Source organism: Phoenix dactylifera, unplaced genomic scaffold (genome assembly GCF_009389715.1).
Source record: "Phoenix dactylifera cultivar Barhee BC4 unplaced genomic scaffold, palm_55x_up_171113_PBpolish2nd_filt_p 000860F, whole genome shotgun sequence".
NCBI classification, from domain to species: domain Eukaryota; kingdom Viridiplantae; phylum Streptophyta; class Magnoliopsida; order Arecales; family Arecaceae; genus Phoenix; species Phoenix dactylifera.
The window spans coordinates 172,306-190,431 of record NW_024068223.1 but is presented as its reverse complement, the minus strand read 5'-3'; the positions used below and the strand labels follow the sequence as shown (position 1 = coordinate 190,431).

Here is an 18,126-nt window from a genome sequence, read left to right as displayed (position 1 = left end):
TGTTCGATCTATTTTTGGCTCTAATAGTAACTGATAAAGTGCTTCTGCTATTGATATTTGTCGTAATTTTAGTTTAGTCTGCTCTATGTTGATTCTTTGCTCATCATTCATTTTCATTTCTCATCTTTGATATCTACTTATAATATTATTATGTTGTTAATATAGAGTTAGTATGAGGAATCGAAAGTATTACCATATCATGGAATATATATGATTACCCTAAGGCATTTGGAGAACACATCAACATAGTTTGTTCTTTTAATTTTGGCATTTAGTTTTGAAGTTCGTTGATTAGTCATTCCCAAAAAAGCTAGAATATGAACATGCTGCAGAGTAAATGTAGCATATAAAAAATGATTGCATTTTGTACTCTATGATCTCTATTGGGTTTGTGAACTGGGGTTGCCCCAATGGTTACACCCATCTGCTTAGCAACAAGAGGTTCTGGGTTTGATTCTTGGGTGGTGCATCACAAAAATCTGGACTTGGGTAATTAAGTGGGGTTGGGTCTGGGGGGGCATCCCAAAAATATGGACTTGGGTAATTAAGTGTGGTTGGGTCTCCCTTCGTCTCAGAAATCTGTATTGGGTTTGTAAAGGTGCATGTTTGAATTCCCTTTAAAAAGGGTGAAGTTTTAAAAATAGTGAGCTTAAAATTGTCTTCATTCTCTGTTTGCTGCATAGATTTTTTCCCCCTTTGATCTACTTCTAATGCAGTTCCATATGATGTAGGTCTTATCACCTGAAATGAGTTTGGCCACGGTCAGAACTTACATATGGAAGAAGCCTGAAGATTTGGTGCTCAATTACAGAGTGGTGCAGACCAGATGATTATGGACATCGGTTTCAGAAAGGTTAGCGCATTTCAAATCTGCTAACAATTTCAGTGCCAAATTGGATGTCTAACAATGTTTATCCATGTGATCTTTCCTCTATGAGTGGGAAAATATGGAGAGAATATGGAAAGAGAGAGAATATGGGAGGCCAAAGATCCTGGAGTCTCAGATTTTTTAGGATTATTTGAATCATCTTATTAGGCATAATCTGGTACGCAGAAACCTGAGTTTTGAGGAAAAATCGCCTCCACCAATCACTTCCCACCTCTCTTCCATCCATTTGTCTGCTTAGCAATTCTTGTCTGCACAAAAGATATTTCATGACATGAATCAGACATGGACTTGAGTGCCATTCAGCACGGCATTGCACAATACATATGCCAATGCCTCAATGGCACATGGCACTAACATGGTATTAGTTGAATGCCAATACTTGGGCTGCTGTGGTGTCAGGGTATGTGCCAATGAATGGCTGGTCAGCATGGCATGTAACATGTCAATGCAAGGTTGCACACACTAGCACTTGATATTTCAATTCTTGAATCACAAGGTTTTTATGTTATGCGCTATTAGAAAGTCAACATGTTGCGTCCTAACTTGTTTCCACATCTGATATTCCTGATATTGCTCTTATTGCTGTTTGTGTGGTTGCTTGTGAAGCTAGGGATGTCCAGCTAGCGATGGAGAGCTTGCTTTGCCTTGAATGTATCATCCCTGATGTAATCATCCTTAAGCATGCTTTCTGGTTGCATCCCAACTGATTTTTCATGTAATGTTGAAAGCCCTTAGACGAAGCTCATTATTCTTTTTACCAGTTACAATTGGGTTGCCATGGAAGCTTCACATGCCTTAACTTTAGCGCTTGCAATTCTCACATTCGCTTGGTTACATGGCCTTGGCCTGTGGAAAACATCTCAAGCCAAACAGCTCCCAGTTTCAATCATGGAGACACTGGGGCACTGTGAGCCAACAAAGTTATGGGTTGCCAAGGAATTTGTTCAAATATCTCAAAAGAGACTAGAATGATGTCAAAGTTACCTAGTGGTGAATGAAGGTTTAAAAACAAGCATATGAAAGTAATTCTTTGAAATAAATAGCACTTGAATATTTCTTGTTTGGCCCAAGTTTATAGGGTTGCAAAAGAATTTTGATGAACTTTTGTCGTACTATCTGGGGTGCTCCATTGTGCTCGCTCCCGTACAAATTCAGGCTGCACATCTTGAGATAACTCTCTAGTGCATGGTTTGCCCTTGGGAAGTTCCACCAGTTCCCCTACCCTTGGATTGCTAGTTCAGTGGGCACCACTCATCTAGTCTGCTGGATTTGATCTCAATAAAGACAATTCAATGTCTGTCTTCTTGTAATATAGGAGTTTGTCTTCCAATAGATGTCTGGCAAGAGAATATCTGTGATGACTGACCATTTGATATCCAGCTTAATCTGTATGACTTGCAGGTCGATCTTCCACTACCAATTTGTGATCTAGCCAGCTTGTCCTCGGTAGCATTATTAAACACTGCATTAATGAAAAATTTGGCCTTAGGTGGAAGCATGTCACACTTGGCAAACTAAGGCTGGGAGGGATGCAATAACAATTTATAAGAAATCTAAACTATAATTGCATATAAGATCTACTTTATGGACATCCATGCCCTGTAGTTGGGGACCTTCTGATTGTTGAAATGTTAAGACATCTAGTCTTTTAATTCTCCTAAATGCATTAAAGCATGGTCCAGCAGCCCAAGTACTGAAAAAACTGACAGTTTACAATTTTTGACATCTAAATATGTTGATCCATTGTTTTGTCTTTTATTTTTATTTTATTTTTATTTTTATTTTGCTGAGGTAGATGGACTTGCAATTCATACATGGAGACTATAGGTACTTCCGGGCAATATCAAAATACGGACTCTCTTTAAGTTCCTGCGGGCAATCCCTGGATGTCATCCATAAACTAGCAGAAGAGTGACGGGCATCCAACACTCGCTTAATTGCTTCTTCTTCATGCCATTTTCGTCGGTTTACTTGCACTTGGCTGGCAAAGGCAACAATGACATGGCCATGGGGATGGGGGCCAAAGGCGGATAATTTCTACGGTCTTCAAAATAGTTGTTTTCTTTGTAATATTTCTTGCCATTTAGCATCACTGAATTTCTCTGTTTATGAATTTATAGTCATCATTCCTCCTAGATGGTCCTTGCATGGTAAGAGGTCAGGTTTTTTAGTTCATAATGATGAAAACTTTGCATGCCAAAGAATGATTGACCTTCTTTCATAATATCGATTGCTGGATCGCATCAGCATAGATCTCAAAGTATTCCGAACTCCTTCGTCCATTCTCCCTGCACAAAACTTGAAGTGATCGTTGCAGGATCTAGTGATGGATTCGCAAGAAGGAAGGAAAATCCTTCTTTCTTTCATGTGAAAAATATTGCCCTGATCTCTTTAATCAACTAGCTACTATTTGGATGTATCTTTTTGACCTCTTATTGGAATACCGGAAAAGAGATACCATCCTTCAAGTTGTTTGCCAGGATGACACTACTTAACTATTTAACTTATTTAACTTATTTCAACCCATTGTAAATTAGATTATATTATCTATTTAATAAAAGAGTCGGATTCAGGAGTAAATTTTTGATCTATTTAATAAATAAGTTGGATTCGGATTGGCAGATTTTTGAACTATTATATATTTAACCTAACCCGTATTTGCTCTAATCGAACCCAATTGCCATCTCTAGCCCTAAAAGAGAAACAGAACATGGTGGCTTAATAACTGAAATGATACTTTGTTGAAATTGGATTATGTGAGCGATTGTGCCTTGGTGAACCTTGACGGAGCCTCCAGTGGCTCGTATTGACTTTGAAGTGAAGGGGAAGTTCCAGCAGCAGTTCACCTATGGACATGTACCAATTTATTGCTTTTCTTGGGGTCGGATTTATGCATATGGCCAGGACTGTAAGTTTGGCAAGAAGGACGACGAACCGGTGGCCCAGAACAATCTTTCTACTTTAAAAATGGAAATATCTTATAGCTTAGCAATAATAATGGTGTTCTCTTTTCCAAGTCCCAGTTTCTACCTTTTTTTTTTTTTTTTTTTTTGGTGAAAAATAGGAGGGGAGGGGGAGGGACCAGCCCATCCGCGTAGCAGCTCCCACTAGACCTCCTTCCACCCGAAAATGTTCGATACAGGTCGCAGGTTTCGCGTGCCTTCTCCAATCCGTGGACTCAACCACCACACGTGTGGGTACGCCATCCAAAGCGCCACCTTGACATCCGGGACGTGGGGCATCCGGTTTTCTAATTTAATCGACGTTTGTATGTTTCGAACCTGGACAACTTGGGTGGAATTATCGCCCCCCTACCACTAGGCTACCATCTTGGTGACCTAGTTTCTACCTTTGGAATCCTCGACCTAGTTTCTACCTTTGGAACTCCTCCCTTTTTACGATAAGAAACTAGAAAGGACTTAAACGTCATTAAGGAAAGCTGAAGGAGTAAAGTAATAATCTACACGTGACTCCACGATTCCCATTTCCGCGAACGAGAGCTAAAAGCGCTGCCTTCGGACTTATTTTCCGGCGTTCCGTCCCTCGGTTGAGAGAGAGAGAGAGTGAGAGAGAGGGGCGAAGAAGGGGTGAAAGATGGGAGTCTTGCCGGTGGTGAACACATACCCGCTGTCGAGCTATACGTTCGGGACGAAGGAGCCGAAGATGGAGAAGGACACCTCCGTCGCCGATCGCCTCGCCGTATGAAAGTCAAGTGGGCTCCTTTCCATTCCCTAAAACCCTAGATCGAAAGGACTCGGAAAAACCCTAACTTGATTTGGTTTCCCCTTTCCTTCTGTTATTTCTTTCTAATTTTGGAGAAGATGGGGCCATGAATGAATTCCTTTGCTCTTTTTTAGTGGATTCCAATAAGGATCGAAACTTTTGTGATTGGAGACAGAATCTAGAATCGAAATCGTTTTTTTATTCCTTCTTAAAATGTTAATAACGCGTTAGCCTATGATGTAGAATTTTCAGTGTGCAACATATGAAAACATAAAATATAGAAAGTCCGTAGTGTGTTTTTTCGTTCTTATACATGTATTTGAACCTATGGATTAGTGTTGTCACGTAGTGAGAATCCGTTTTGGCCCATTATACGTGGCTTGAGGTGCGTGCGCGAAAATTAGGTTCTCAGCGAAATTGCTAATTGAACCTTTTTGTTCATTCCATTATAGCTGTAATTTGAACGAAAAGGCGTTTCTTTGAACTGCGATTGAGATTTATGAATTCTCTTTGTTGTATTGATATGTCTACCTGAATATGTAATTCCTTAGCCATGGATATTTGCAGATAACTTTTTTCTTTGGATAATCAAACCTGGATATTAAACTGCACCCTTATTGGAACCTGTGGTACTTTGATAGGCCTTTTAAGTTATCCAAAAAGCCTACAGAATAAAAAACCTGATGGGACTTGTTTTCGGTTGAGCTTTGTGTTTTTCAGGTTTTATGAATTAAAAGAATTTTATGAATCACAAAAGTTATTACAAAACTGCATTCAGAAAGGCATGGTTGTGGTGTAAATTGACAATTTTCTAATAGTCTGAATCTCCAACATTTGATTAACATTCCTCCATATTATTTGTCGAGTTATGAATTTATCTTTGCCATTTTGACTCTTGGACTTTGTTTTTTGCTAGACTACAATTTCCAAGTAATCTAAAGGGGATTGATATTGCTAGAGATCTATTTCACTCTTCTCGAGCAACCATATTTATTCTTATGAAAATGGACTATTATAGCCCTCCAAAGCAAAAGGCTGATTTTTGTCTCTTTTAATTCTTAAATTACTCTTCCTTCCCACCCATCATCTCTCTCTCTCTCTCTCTCTCTCTCTCTCTCTCTCTTTCTCTCTCTCTTCCTCTTCTCTCTCTCTCTCTCTCTCTCTCTGTCTTAGCAGGACCATTGACCATAGCACCACTCTTACCCCTTTGGTGACCATTCCGATTGGCAATTGGCTGCTCCATGACACCCTCTCAATTCGCATTGTCTCCATGTTGCGGAGCTCACTCGTATGTAAAAGGCTATCTCCAACACCTTTGTCCTTTTGCCACGTTGCTGATTCTGGTGTGGTGGTGCCTCCTTCAGGCTTTCCTTGGAGGGGTCGGTGAAAAGAGTGGGGAAAGTGAGGGAGAAGGCTCACTATAGCCTTAGGGTAGTGGCGTCCCATGGTGGTGTCTTTTCTCAGTGGTGTACACATCTACTTGACCAGAGCGTTCGGTCAGCAGTACTTTTCCATCCTCTCTCTCATGTCACTTGTTCTCTAAGCTTCTCTCTCTCTCTCTCTTGTGATGCACCTTACCAATTTATGTGTTATATACTTCTAACTTCAGCTACATCAAAAACTACTTCAGTTTGCTTGATTTGATATAAGAAGAGAAAGCCAAAAGATAAAGGAAAAGATGACCACTATTATTATGATTGGTTGGGGTTACCCTCCAAAGGGTTGTGCAAAGAGGACGGAGGACACAGGTGGTATGCTTTCATTCTAGGTGGTATAATTGGCATAGAGTAGCTTTCAGTAGCCTTGAATCAAAGCCCATGCATCCTTGTCGAGGAGGTGGGAGATGTATAAGGAGTGGATAACATGGCAATGGCAACGGTAGAAGGACGACTCGAAGAAATGGTGCTTAGTGGTAGAGTAGTAGTTGCTATATGGCGAGAAGGTGGTTGAGTGAGAGCATTTGATAGTGCAAGAGGTCCATTGGGGGGGATACCTTGGAAGGAGTTGGTGGTGCGGAAGGCAGGGGAGGAAATGGATGGGTAAAATGTTGGGCCTTGTAGAGGTGGATGATGGGGATGATGGGGATGATGGGCCAGAAATAAGGTACGACAGTGACAGTGAAAGCAGAGGTATTGGGTCGAGTTGTAGAGGTTGTTGGTAGGGAGCCATAATACTTGTTGACGATGATGGTGGGTCATTGAGTGGAAAGCCTTGAAGAGCTGGCCGAAAAGGAAGTGATGGAAGAGGTGGGGCTTTTGGGAGGAAGGCCCATGATGTTTGGATGAACGAGATAACTACCAATGAGAGAGGTGATTGATTTCAAAGTGATGGATGGGGAAAGTAATGTAGTTTAATCATTTCTTTGGGAAAAAAAATATTATAGGTTTAGAAGAGTACCTATGAGCAAGGTTCGCCGTACCGGTACCGAACCCCGTACGGTGCCGCACTAGTATAGGCGTACCGAGTGTCGGTACGGTACGTACGCTCGGTACCGACCGTACCGACATTGGTGTACCGATACCGGTACCCCATCGGTACGGGTACGGTACGCTCGGTACCGACTGGTACCGACCGGTACAGCGAACCTTGCCTATGAATCTTGTCTAGCTCTATATAATAGTCAGTTTATATAAAAATGAATTTTATTGCTCTTGATCGAGCAAAAGACCTGTAACAAAATCATTGCCCTTTCCACTAATTTTAAGAGGACAACGCCCGTTGATATTATTTTCCTAGCATCATAGGGTTTCATGGTGTCATAATTTTTTTTTGACTTTGTAGCATCCTTTCCTCACTCCAGTACTTAAAATTGCTCTCATTCTCCTCCCATGTTGTCATACAATAGCTTTACTTGTATCACTGTTATCCACTTGTTATTGCTGTTGTGTACTGCTTGATTATTGTCTTATACAATGCTAAACTTATTATTAGCTATGCTTGGCCCTATGATCTTAAATCCTGTAGTTTGTGGAGAAAAAAGGAAAAAAATCTCTCCAAGTTTTTCACTAGCTGGCCTTGTTAATCCTGCACTCATTCAAGTTAGAGTATATGGCTGTCTTGCTGAGATTTTAACTGAAAGAGGCCTAGAATTGCCTTATAATTGTAATGGATTTTGCTCTGCAGCTCAGTGGGGCACTTAATCCTTTCTAGTATCTGAGTTTTGAGTGACTGTTGTTTGCTCTCTCTCTAAAGTTTTTTTTAAAAAGAAAAATTATGAATTTCATATCTAAATGAAGTAAATGCATGTTTCTTGTCATCCCTTGCTTTTTGATTTCCAAAAATCCAAATTTAATGTGATGAAGAGGGGGAAAAAGTTACATTGGCCTAAGGGCTTCCCATATTGGAATTGGAACCATATAGTAGCTGCTTATATTTGATGCCATCAAGTGTGTTTGCTCCTTCCTCCTTTACTTCGCTTTAACTTTATCTTATGATGATATGCATTATAGAATTTTGGTATAATCTTATGATGCTAGTATTAACTTTGCTTCTTTTTTTTTTTTTTAACCAAAGGTTTTAAATTGTGTGAGACGGGACCCTTCCGGTTTCCGTGGAATGGGATGCCTCATGTACCAACACCCTGGAAGGTGGATGTCTCATCCTATTTTGATCCATTTCCTAACTTGTCCTATCTCGACATCATGATAGTGGGATGCCCTGCTATCCACCGGCATTTAGAACCTTGTTTTTACCAGCCTTTCTTGAGTATTTTCCAGACTTCCCAATTTTGTTTCCTCTTAATTTTCTAATTTGTCTAAGGCTTTTGTGTTTTTCTATGTTACAACCATAAACAATATGTGTCGACCTGTCGTTTAGAACAGCATATGCTTGCATAAGATGCTGTTAGTCGTCTCATGTTGTAGGTTAATATTGACGCATTCTGTTAGTTGCCTAAGGTCTTAAGTTAACAATGACATCTTTTATATGCTTGTTCTTGTAGGATTATTGTGTAAAACATATTACATATTCTAGAGAGATGCCATGGCTAGATAATAGAGCTATGACCTCATCATGTCGCTTTTATCTATTGATAAAAAATAACTTGTTTGCTTATTTAGACCAACAAAATTGGTGATTTTTCTTTTGGGGTTTGTTGAACCTAATAATTTGGAATTCAGAATTGAGCTCAAAGACTATAGGAGATTGAGAAGTTGAGACTTTCTAGAAGCTAGTTGTTTGCTTGCATCTAGTAATTGAAGATGACTAAGGCATAGAAATTTTATAGAACTCATGGACTTCTAATCAGAGTAGATTTTTTTAATAAAATAAAATTTTATGCTTTTGGAATAATTTAAATGCACAAAATATGGAAAAGTTTATTAATACATCATGAATTTCTGGTCCAGATACCCCTTTACTGAATTGGTTTTCTTTTTTTTACATAACCTTGCATAAGTTGATGTTCGCTGAAACTCATATTGTTGACATGACAATTTGGATTTGAGAAGGCTCGAGAGTGCTGCTTCTATGCGGTTGACATTTGATTCCTCTTTGTTTTGGATGGCAGTTACATGAAAGAAGGTATGCCGTACAAGTGTGGAAGCAAATTTTGCTGGTAAATATCCTATATCTAGTTGAATTGTTGGTTAATACAATTTCCTTTTTGACTATTATAATATCCTAGTTCTAGAAGGCATTCATTTGGTGTTGTCTTTTCTGTCAGCCATGTTAATCACTAGTTGAAATAATCAAAGATGTAAGCTGGCTGCCTAGAAGATATGATATGTAAATTCAAAGAAAGACAAATATATTGATATAGATTTAGCAACTGTGATATGTTTGCAAAAACTTTGCCCTCATCTAGTGGAGTATTGAGAAACAATTAAATGATATGAAGTTTGTTTTACATTGATATGCAACATCTCTATGAGATGAATTAAATGCTTAGATATTGAGAGATTTTTTGTGTAACATGCTTAGTATTGTAAGAGAAACAATTCCATCGATGTTATCAACTTATCATGATTCTTTCACCTAGTAGGTGTAGGGCTTTGGATTTTTGTGGCAGTTTATTTCCAATTTTCTCCGAAAGAACTTTGCAAAGGACCAACAACTATTTCTTTTTTTGGTTGCTGAGTTGTTCCTAAGATCATTCCTTTTTTTAAAAAAACTGGAACTAAAAGAACCTTTCAATTTATTAGCAAAAAGGAGAACCTTTAATTTCCTCCAAGGGTTGCAGGTAATTGTTGGAAGATGAAGGATACATTCTCTTTTGGCTGTGTTTGGAACAATTTATTAATGTGAAGCTGTTATTCTACAAACATAGCAAAGGTATCACCTGAAAATAAAGTCATAAACCACCACAGTTTTCATCAGGTGATTCCCAAATCAATTTCTTGTGACATCCATTTGTAGGTTTTTTGGTGTGATGAGAGGTAACTATGAATAATTCTGGAGGAAAAAAGAATATTGTTGCCTGAGCCGAGAGAAAAAACTTGTAGAAACTGTGGATTATAAATCTCATGAGTGTTGATAGTTAATTCAAAATGGTAATTGCTACTTAAGTATGAAGGAGTGGCTTGCATGCAAGTCAAGAGAGCTGCTTAAGAATATTCTGGATATTTGAATTGGAAAGGTAAGAATTTCATTATGGTGTGCCTTACCTGTCGCAGAGATGTGCTTTGCTTAAGCAAGTGCATGACTGGCCTGAAAAACTGTTGTTCATCTTGCATCTATTTTTAAACATCTGTATAAAAATAAATACGAGGCATCATGCAAAACATAAACTGGTCTATTTTGTTACTGGACGTTAAATTTTTATTTATGCTTAAAAACATTAAGGCAGCATTTTGTTGCAGATGCTTTTAGTGCCAAAGTAACTATCTGTAGTGATAAATGGAATGATGCATAGCTTCTATCCACAAGTGTGGATTGGTTATTTGTTCTTTGCTTTGTTTATAAATGGTTGAGCATAAGTACTTCTTCTTCTTTTTCTTCTGGGAAGGAAAAAGGAGAGCCGAAGTCCACTATTTATTAAAGAATAAAAAGAATGCAACAAACTCCCATTGGGAGGTAGAAAGTAGCTCTACATTACACCTCCAATAGCTGAATAACCCTCTCAAAGCTTAGTAGGTTCTTAGAATTAAAGCAGTTCTTCCATTTGTTATACTAAGCTGAGAAGACTCTTCAAAATACGGGAAGAATGATTCTTTGATGATTTCTGCTCAAGAAAATGCTGTTATTTCTCTTCCACATGTACCAACAGGTAGCCATAACCAGTTGATCCCAACCAAGTCCTAATAGCTTTAAGGGCACTCTTCTTCTTTTCCACTCAGTCTACAATCAAAGGAGGGATGGAGCGGGACCTTGGACCCCAAGTTTGAGGCTTAAACGATCTCCAAATCCTTGTAACATTGTAAAATCCTTGTAAAATACAACCACCTGGGACAACCCATCCTTTTCTTGCCATAATTTCTTATTTTTTTTAGCATGGATTTTGTTTTTGATTGTAGCACGGAGAAGATTTTAATCTTTTCTGGAGCAGCTGCTTTCCCAATAAGAAACTCATTTAAGCTACTTACTAGTGCTTCAACCATTGCACAATGTCCGTTCGTCTCAGTAAAGTTATTTCTTTTGACAAGTCATTAAGCCATTTTTTAGCCATTGTTGCACCAAAGGATTCATGTCATAGCCATTGACCAACTAGAAACATGGGTTGAGTATCTGGCTCAACACTATCAAGAATTCCAAATCATGTCACTCTTTTTGGGTCCATTCTCGGTAATTACTCACATCATTTACCTACCAAAGTTAAAATCTTGTCATTCTAACATTTTCTGTTCTCCTATTAAGCAAAAAAAAAAAGGAGCAATTATTGAGGCTATGGTGTTACATGAGTTTAGTAGGCTTGGATTTGACACTGTTTTTGACAAGTTTTGCACTTTGCACCCACCAGCAACCTGACCCAATCTCAGAGATATGTATGATACTTTGCTTTAGAAATCTTCTGGTACATGTTCTGCAATTTCTTGGAATCAAATATCTTGAGATCTAAATATAGAGGCAGTTTGAAACTAAACCGACTATCTTTTGATTGATTGTGCTTTGATTTTAAAAATGATTTTTTAATTTAATCTACTGTTAAATGTTCAGTATTCATCAACAACATTAACTAATAGGCTTGTTAGCACCACTAACATGTGATATTTTGCAAATGTGACTGTTTGGGATGATTGGATAAACCAGATTCATGAAATCCAACGCTGCGATGATATGGATGGTTTGGATTTATATCTAATCTTCTTATATACAAAACTAATCATCCAACGATCATTAGGAACTTTCTAATGAATAAATGGTGTGGATTTGATAGCTTTATTTATTTTAATAGATTGAAACTTATTACCCCATTGCTAAAAAAATAAACCTATATAGATGGATGAAGGTGCTAGATTAGGCCATATCACCAATAACCAACAAAAAGAACTTATGATCCCATGGCTTCTGAAAAGCCTTATGGGTCAATGGATGGACTAGATCAATTTATCTAGTCCATTCTAATTAAAATAACTTATGAAAGCCATGAGGATCCAATCAATGGATCAGATTAAGTCATTTGGTTTATTTAACTAAAGTCACAACACAATGATCCTAAAATTTCTTTACAGATTAATCAATGGACCAGATAAAGTCATTTGGTTTTTTAACTAAAGCCACTTATGATCTGATGGTTCTAAAAGCCTTGTAGATCAGTCAATGGACCAGAATAAAATTGTTTGGTTCATTTAATTGGTCACTTTTGATCCAATACCTCTAAAAGCCCTGCACAATCGATCAAATGGATCAAACTAAAGGTACTCAGTATGGTGGTTCTACGAGCCCTGTGGATTAATCAATGGACCAATTTATTTATCCTGGTCTATTTATTGGATGAAACTTATCATCCTGCATTTATAGAAGGCTTTTACTTATGATCCAATGATTGTGTTGAATTAATAAGATGAATCTTATAATCTAAGGGCTATTAAAAAGAGCTTTTACAATATGATGTTTTAGAAGACATGTTTACAATCTTGTGGAAGAAACTTACAATCTCACAGCTGTATAAGCAACACTTAGATCTAATGGCTCTTGTTGTGTTATGTCCCAAATTACCTATCTCAAGCAGGTTCTTATGGCTTTTAATGGTTAGAAAAACTATGAAATTGTTCTTCAAAGATGGGAAGAACCACTCATCTGAAGAGATTAAAAGAAGCTTTCTTGTATTGGGTGGCAAGGAGAGTAGCAACTATGAAATAACCGGCTGCCAAGTGGTTATCTATAAATCTTTTATAAATGTTCTCTTAGAGATATGAAAGATTGTGTACTCTCATCCTCTCTTTGACATCTTACTCTACTCTTAAAGGTGAGACACCACCTGCTGAGCATGCCAGTATTTTGTGGGATCACATATCTATTGCTTGGTTAACCTTAGGAACATATGGCTCACAAATAGCTTAAGGTGTGATGATCCCATAGATCATCATAAATCTTATGTATCTAGTATAATATTTTCCTGTTTCCTGACCTACGCCTGGATTTTTATTGCTTGCAGCGGGCTTGCTAGGAGTCCACCCTTTGTTGTCTTGCTTGCTTACCTTTTGCCATATCTTTGCTCTTTAATAATTCATTGTTTCTTGTTAAAAAAAGGCAAAAGAAGGGGGCTGATTTGACTTGGTTAATTCCTCATAGCAGTTTCTGTTCCAATGTGTTTTTATTTAAATGACTGCCAGAATGGTTTCCTTGAGTGTGTTGTTATGAACTTGAAAGCTGCATGCTAGTTGCAATATCTCCTGGTTCTTGTGACAGATACGCCCCTAATGTTTTTTTTTCTTTTTTTTTTCGATTTTTTGGGTAATGAGATATGATCTAATGTTTAGGTTTAACAAATTGGCTTGATTTGCAGGTACAGGAGCACAATCATCCTCATATATTGTTACTGCAAATTGGAATACATTTTGTAAACTCCCTGGTGGACGCCTGAAGCCTGGAGAGAATGGTGGGATGTTGTGTTTATACTGCAATTTGAACCACTTGAGCTTGCTTGAGTGCTACATGTAAGCTGTACCTATGTGAAGTTTTTCAATGAATTTGTGACGTTGGCTTCATATGACTGAAATTTGCAGAAATTGAGGGCTTGAAGCGAAAGCTGTCTAGTAAGCTTGCTGCTAACTCAGCATCCCATCAGCCAAATTGGCAGGTGCGCTTTTATTAAAATGTACCTTGATACATTTGACTTATTGGGAATTAAAAAAGGAACGAGGTTTGCAGGTAACAACTGCTAGTGTATTAGTGTTTCAGCTAATTACTCCTTGTCCAGACTAAATTAGCTCATCCACCAGCCAGCTGACATCACAGAGTACCTAGGAGTTAAAAACTGTGAGGCTTGAGTATGATTGTGTAATCATCCTGTAACTCTGCTAGTTTTCCCTGCACCTTCATGCTAATGGTTACAGGCTTGTGCCGTACCATATTGTGTCACCTACAATCAAGGTTCGCTGTACCGGTCGGTACCGGTCGGTACCGAGCGTACCGTACCCGTACCGATGGGTACGGTATCGGTACACTAATGTCGGTACGGTCCGGTACCGAGCGTACGGTACCGTACCGACACTCGGTACGCCTATACTAATGCGGCACCGGTACGGGTTCGGTACCGGTACAGCGAACCTTGCCTACAATAGTATCCTGTGTTTTCCATCTGTTACTCTTCCTCCCTATGCTGAGATGCTTCTACTTTGCACCTGGAAACTGCAAGTTGTTTCTCCTTTCCCTACATCACTGCATGCCACTAAATCCTGCTGGGTGTGTCTTGCTAGGCAAAAGACATTTAATATATGCTCTGGTTGCCTTCCCTGATTGTCTCAAGAGTAGAAAAAACCTCTTAGTGGTAGAAGGGATGGAAGATGTGATGGAAACTACAATGGTGTGTGACAGTGTCTGCATTGGTGGCATTGGTAGCATTGCTGATGGTGATGGTGATGGTGGGATGGCAGCAATAATTGTTGTGGTGACAATGATGGCGGTGAAATGCATCGTAGTGGTTCTGGTGATGAATGGCAGTGGTGGTGATGGTGGTGGTCTAACTGTAATGGTGTCATGCTGCTGGTGACGTCAGGAGTGATAAAGTCGGCAGTGGTGTATGGTCAGGGCAGTGTGGTAGCTCAGCAATTTCAAAATATGAAAAGAAAAAGTTTTGGAGAACAAATTTTTCAACTATTAGTTAAGAATCTTAAGATGTTGAAAACTTATTTTATGAAAATAAAATTAGATATGCCAGAACATACCTAGTTTTTACGGTTTAAATGTCTTAAAAGTAATATCAAACATCATGTATGAGTTAAATTGATTGTTTAAACCTCATCAGTGCATGTCTTTTTTTTTTTACCCAAAATCATGCTTCTTGCATGCCACATTTTTTGACCTTTATTAATATTGGGAAGAAATCGAAAAAAATCTTTGTTCTGCAATCTTATTCATGACCTGATCCTATCCAATCACGCTCTACAATCTATAATATGAACCCGCTCTTCAGGACATTATGCTCAAGTGCTTCTGTTGGTTAATGCTTCTTGAAAGCAAATTCAGATTTTGGTGTCTTCATGTTATTGTAGACTTCTTTCCGGTGTTGAAAGTGAAAGGGTTGTGGGTCGGTTGCTCTGTAATTCAATGAATTGCTTGCAATGCTCTTTCTTGGTTGTTCATGTTAAGCAGGGTTAAGCTTTCTTCTCTTGCTGTTTTTATAAGTTGCCGGGCCTGTATTGTTCAGCTTTGTGTAGGGCTGATGTTGGCCTTAGTATTTTCCTGCTTACAAAGGTCATATCTTTGAGAAGTTACCGTGTTGAATTGGTGCAGTAGTGCTGCCTGCATTCCATCTCTTTGTATTGTCCCTTCTGAAGAAAAAAAATATGGTGGTTGCCCTCCCAACCTTCTGTTATTTTACAATTGAAAAAAATAGACACCATTTAGTTTGGTTGAGATGCCCGTGTGGAGATATGTCATACAGTGCCTTAACTGAAGACCATTATGGGATGGATATCTTAATTTGCAACAACTCTATGCCACTTGCAGGTTGGAGAGTGCGTTGCTGTCTGGTGGAGGCCGAACTTTGAAAACAGTAATGTACCCATACTGTCCTCCCCACATCACCAAGCCAAAGGTAAACTTAATTTGGAGCTTAAAGGCCTACATTGCTTTTAATACTTGTGGTTTACTATTCCTAAATCAGAATTTATTTTCCTTGTCTTCAGGAGTGTAAGAAGCTCTTCCTTGTTCACTTGTCTGAAAGGGAATATTTTGCTGTACCCAAAAACCTTGAAATTGCTTGCTGTTCCATTGTTTGAGCTCTATGACAATGTTCAGGTATCATTCATCATCTTTCCTCCTCTAGCACAACCTACACTTGGTGAAATCTTTTCTTCTTTTGTAAGGCTTGCCTTTCTAAATGCCCATGAAGATATTAGTTGATTTCCTGATTTTACTTGGTTTAACCATGACTTCTCTATGATGGGTGGCGGGGTTCTCTTTCTCCCTCCTAAAATGAATGCAGTTTCTTGCATCATTTTTACATTCAATCCGTGCAATCACTTAGCAAAATAGTCAACCTTGAATTAGATTGGTGGGAAGGCCCAGCTTGCATGTCATGCACTTCAGTATTTGTCTATGTACTTTGGATTTTTAACCTCAGTTTTGGTTCATATAATAATAATTATATTAGTAGCCTTTGTTTTTATTTGTTCATCCTAAATCTAAAGCTGCATGATTTTGGTCAGTTGGGAAGGTAGAACACACTTGCAATCATTATCCTATAATAATAATTATAGAACATCACTGCAATCATTATCATATAATTCTAAATTAATTTATTATATACATACATATATATATATATATATATATATATATATATATATATATATATATATATTCTCTTTTAGATGCCAGAACTTATCTTAAAATGTTCAAATCTCTGATATTATGCCTTCTAAAGTACTTTTCTAACATGGATGCAGAGATATGGGCCTGTTATTTCCACAATTCCACAACAATTGTCTAGGTTCCAGTTCAACATGGTTAATGCCATGAAACTGGGGAGGGTAAAGAGGAAATTTTGCAAGGTTATTTGACAAAGATATCGAAGTTTGACTGTCAAGATGATGCAAATATCGGAAGCTTCTCAATAAATATAGTGTTTGGTTAGTAATTGCACTTACTTGTATGCACGTATAATTGCAGATTGATTTTTAGTTGGTTCATAACTCTTGTTTATCCTCCACGTTCCATGTGTTTGGAAGGTTGGATTATTTAGCAAACAAAGATCACATTATGAATGCCTAAGAAGGCCTGTATTTGTGATGGTGTTTATAGGAATCATTAAGTGCAAATCACTGATCGCCTTATGATCAGTTCACTTATCCTTGGTAAGCTATAATGTTAATTTAGCTTCTGGTGTTGGATGGGAACTGGTTGGAGAAACTTTGGAAGTTGTATTGCAGGAGCTTCCATGTTCCTTCCTATATATATTATCCCTCAAAAGATCCACCCCTTGCCCGTTGCTTTTCTTCTTTTCATGTGCAGTCCATATCTACTTGCCATGGACGAATACTCTCTGCTACAGGAAAAGGTAGATCAATAGGCAGTCATGACTGATTAGTTCTTGGTTTCTGGGAGAGACGAGAGAAGGGAATTGGCATGGATCTTTTAAGGATGGTATAGGAAATAAATTTGGTTTTCTTAAGAAACCACAAAGAGCCAGTCTCTGAGATGCGAAGCACGTCTGTAAAACTAATTAGCATGGTTTTCCCAGCTTTTCAACTATTTATTTTTGCATAATAACACAGCTAGTATGGTCCATTTTTGTATCCTCTTGATGCATGAGTTAAAACTGTCTCAAAGATATGACTATTATTTTCTGAACTTTTTTAGGGGTATAAGTCTAGATCAGTAATATGAATTTAGATGATCCATTATTATAACAGAGTATAATAAAATATAATATATATTAATACATAAATATATGATATAGTATAATATTAATGTAATATAATATCATATTGTTATAATATAGTAATATAATATTGTATAGTTAACATAATAATTTAATATAATATTAAATTATTTAAGATAATATATATAATGTAATATAATATTATATTTATAGTATAATACAATAATAAAGATATAAAATATTATAATTATTAGAGTAAATTAATTTTCTATCTTTTTGATGACTATGGGATAATATAACATAATATTAAATTATTTAATATAATATATTAATATATTATGATATAATATAATATAATATTTATAGTATAATATAATAATAAAGGCATAAAATATTATTATTATATCATATAATACATTTTGTGTAATTATTTTATTTTATTATAGGTATTTTGGTCTAAAAAAAATGTTATAACTCAAAACAGCTTTCCGATAATTTTTAAAAGTGCTTTTCGGAGAAGCTCTAAAATGGAGCTTCTTCCAAAAAGCTGTTTTAGCAAAAGTGCTTTTTGATCCTTCAAAAACTTTCC

At 37.4% G+C, this 18,126-nt stretch overlaps 1 long non-coding RNA gene and 1 pseudogene across 1 annotated transcript; both read left to right on the top strand.

Moving 5' to 3' along the window:
* The first annotated feature begins 7 nt into the window (after nt 1–7).
* LOC120107423 lies at nt 8–3,024 on the top strand. The gene is made up of 2 exons (XR_005509210.1): nt 8–853; nt 2,685–3,024. It is a non-coding gene; the product is annotated as an uncharacterized LOC120107423 (long non-coding RNA).
* A 1,459-nt stretch (nt 3,025–4,483) lies between these two features.
* On the top strand, nt 4,484–16,756 carry LOC120107426 (annotated as a pseudogene).
* The last annotated feature ends 1,370 nt before the right edge of the window (nt 16,757–18,126 follow it).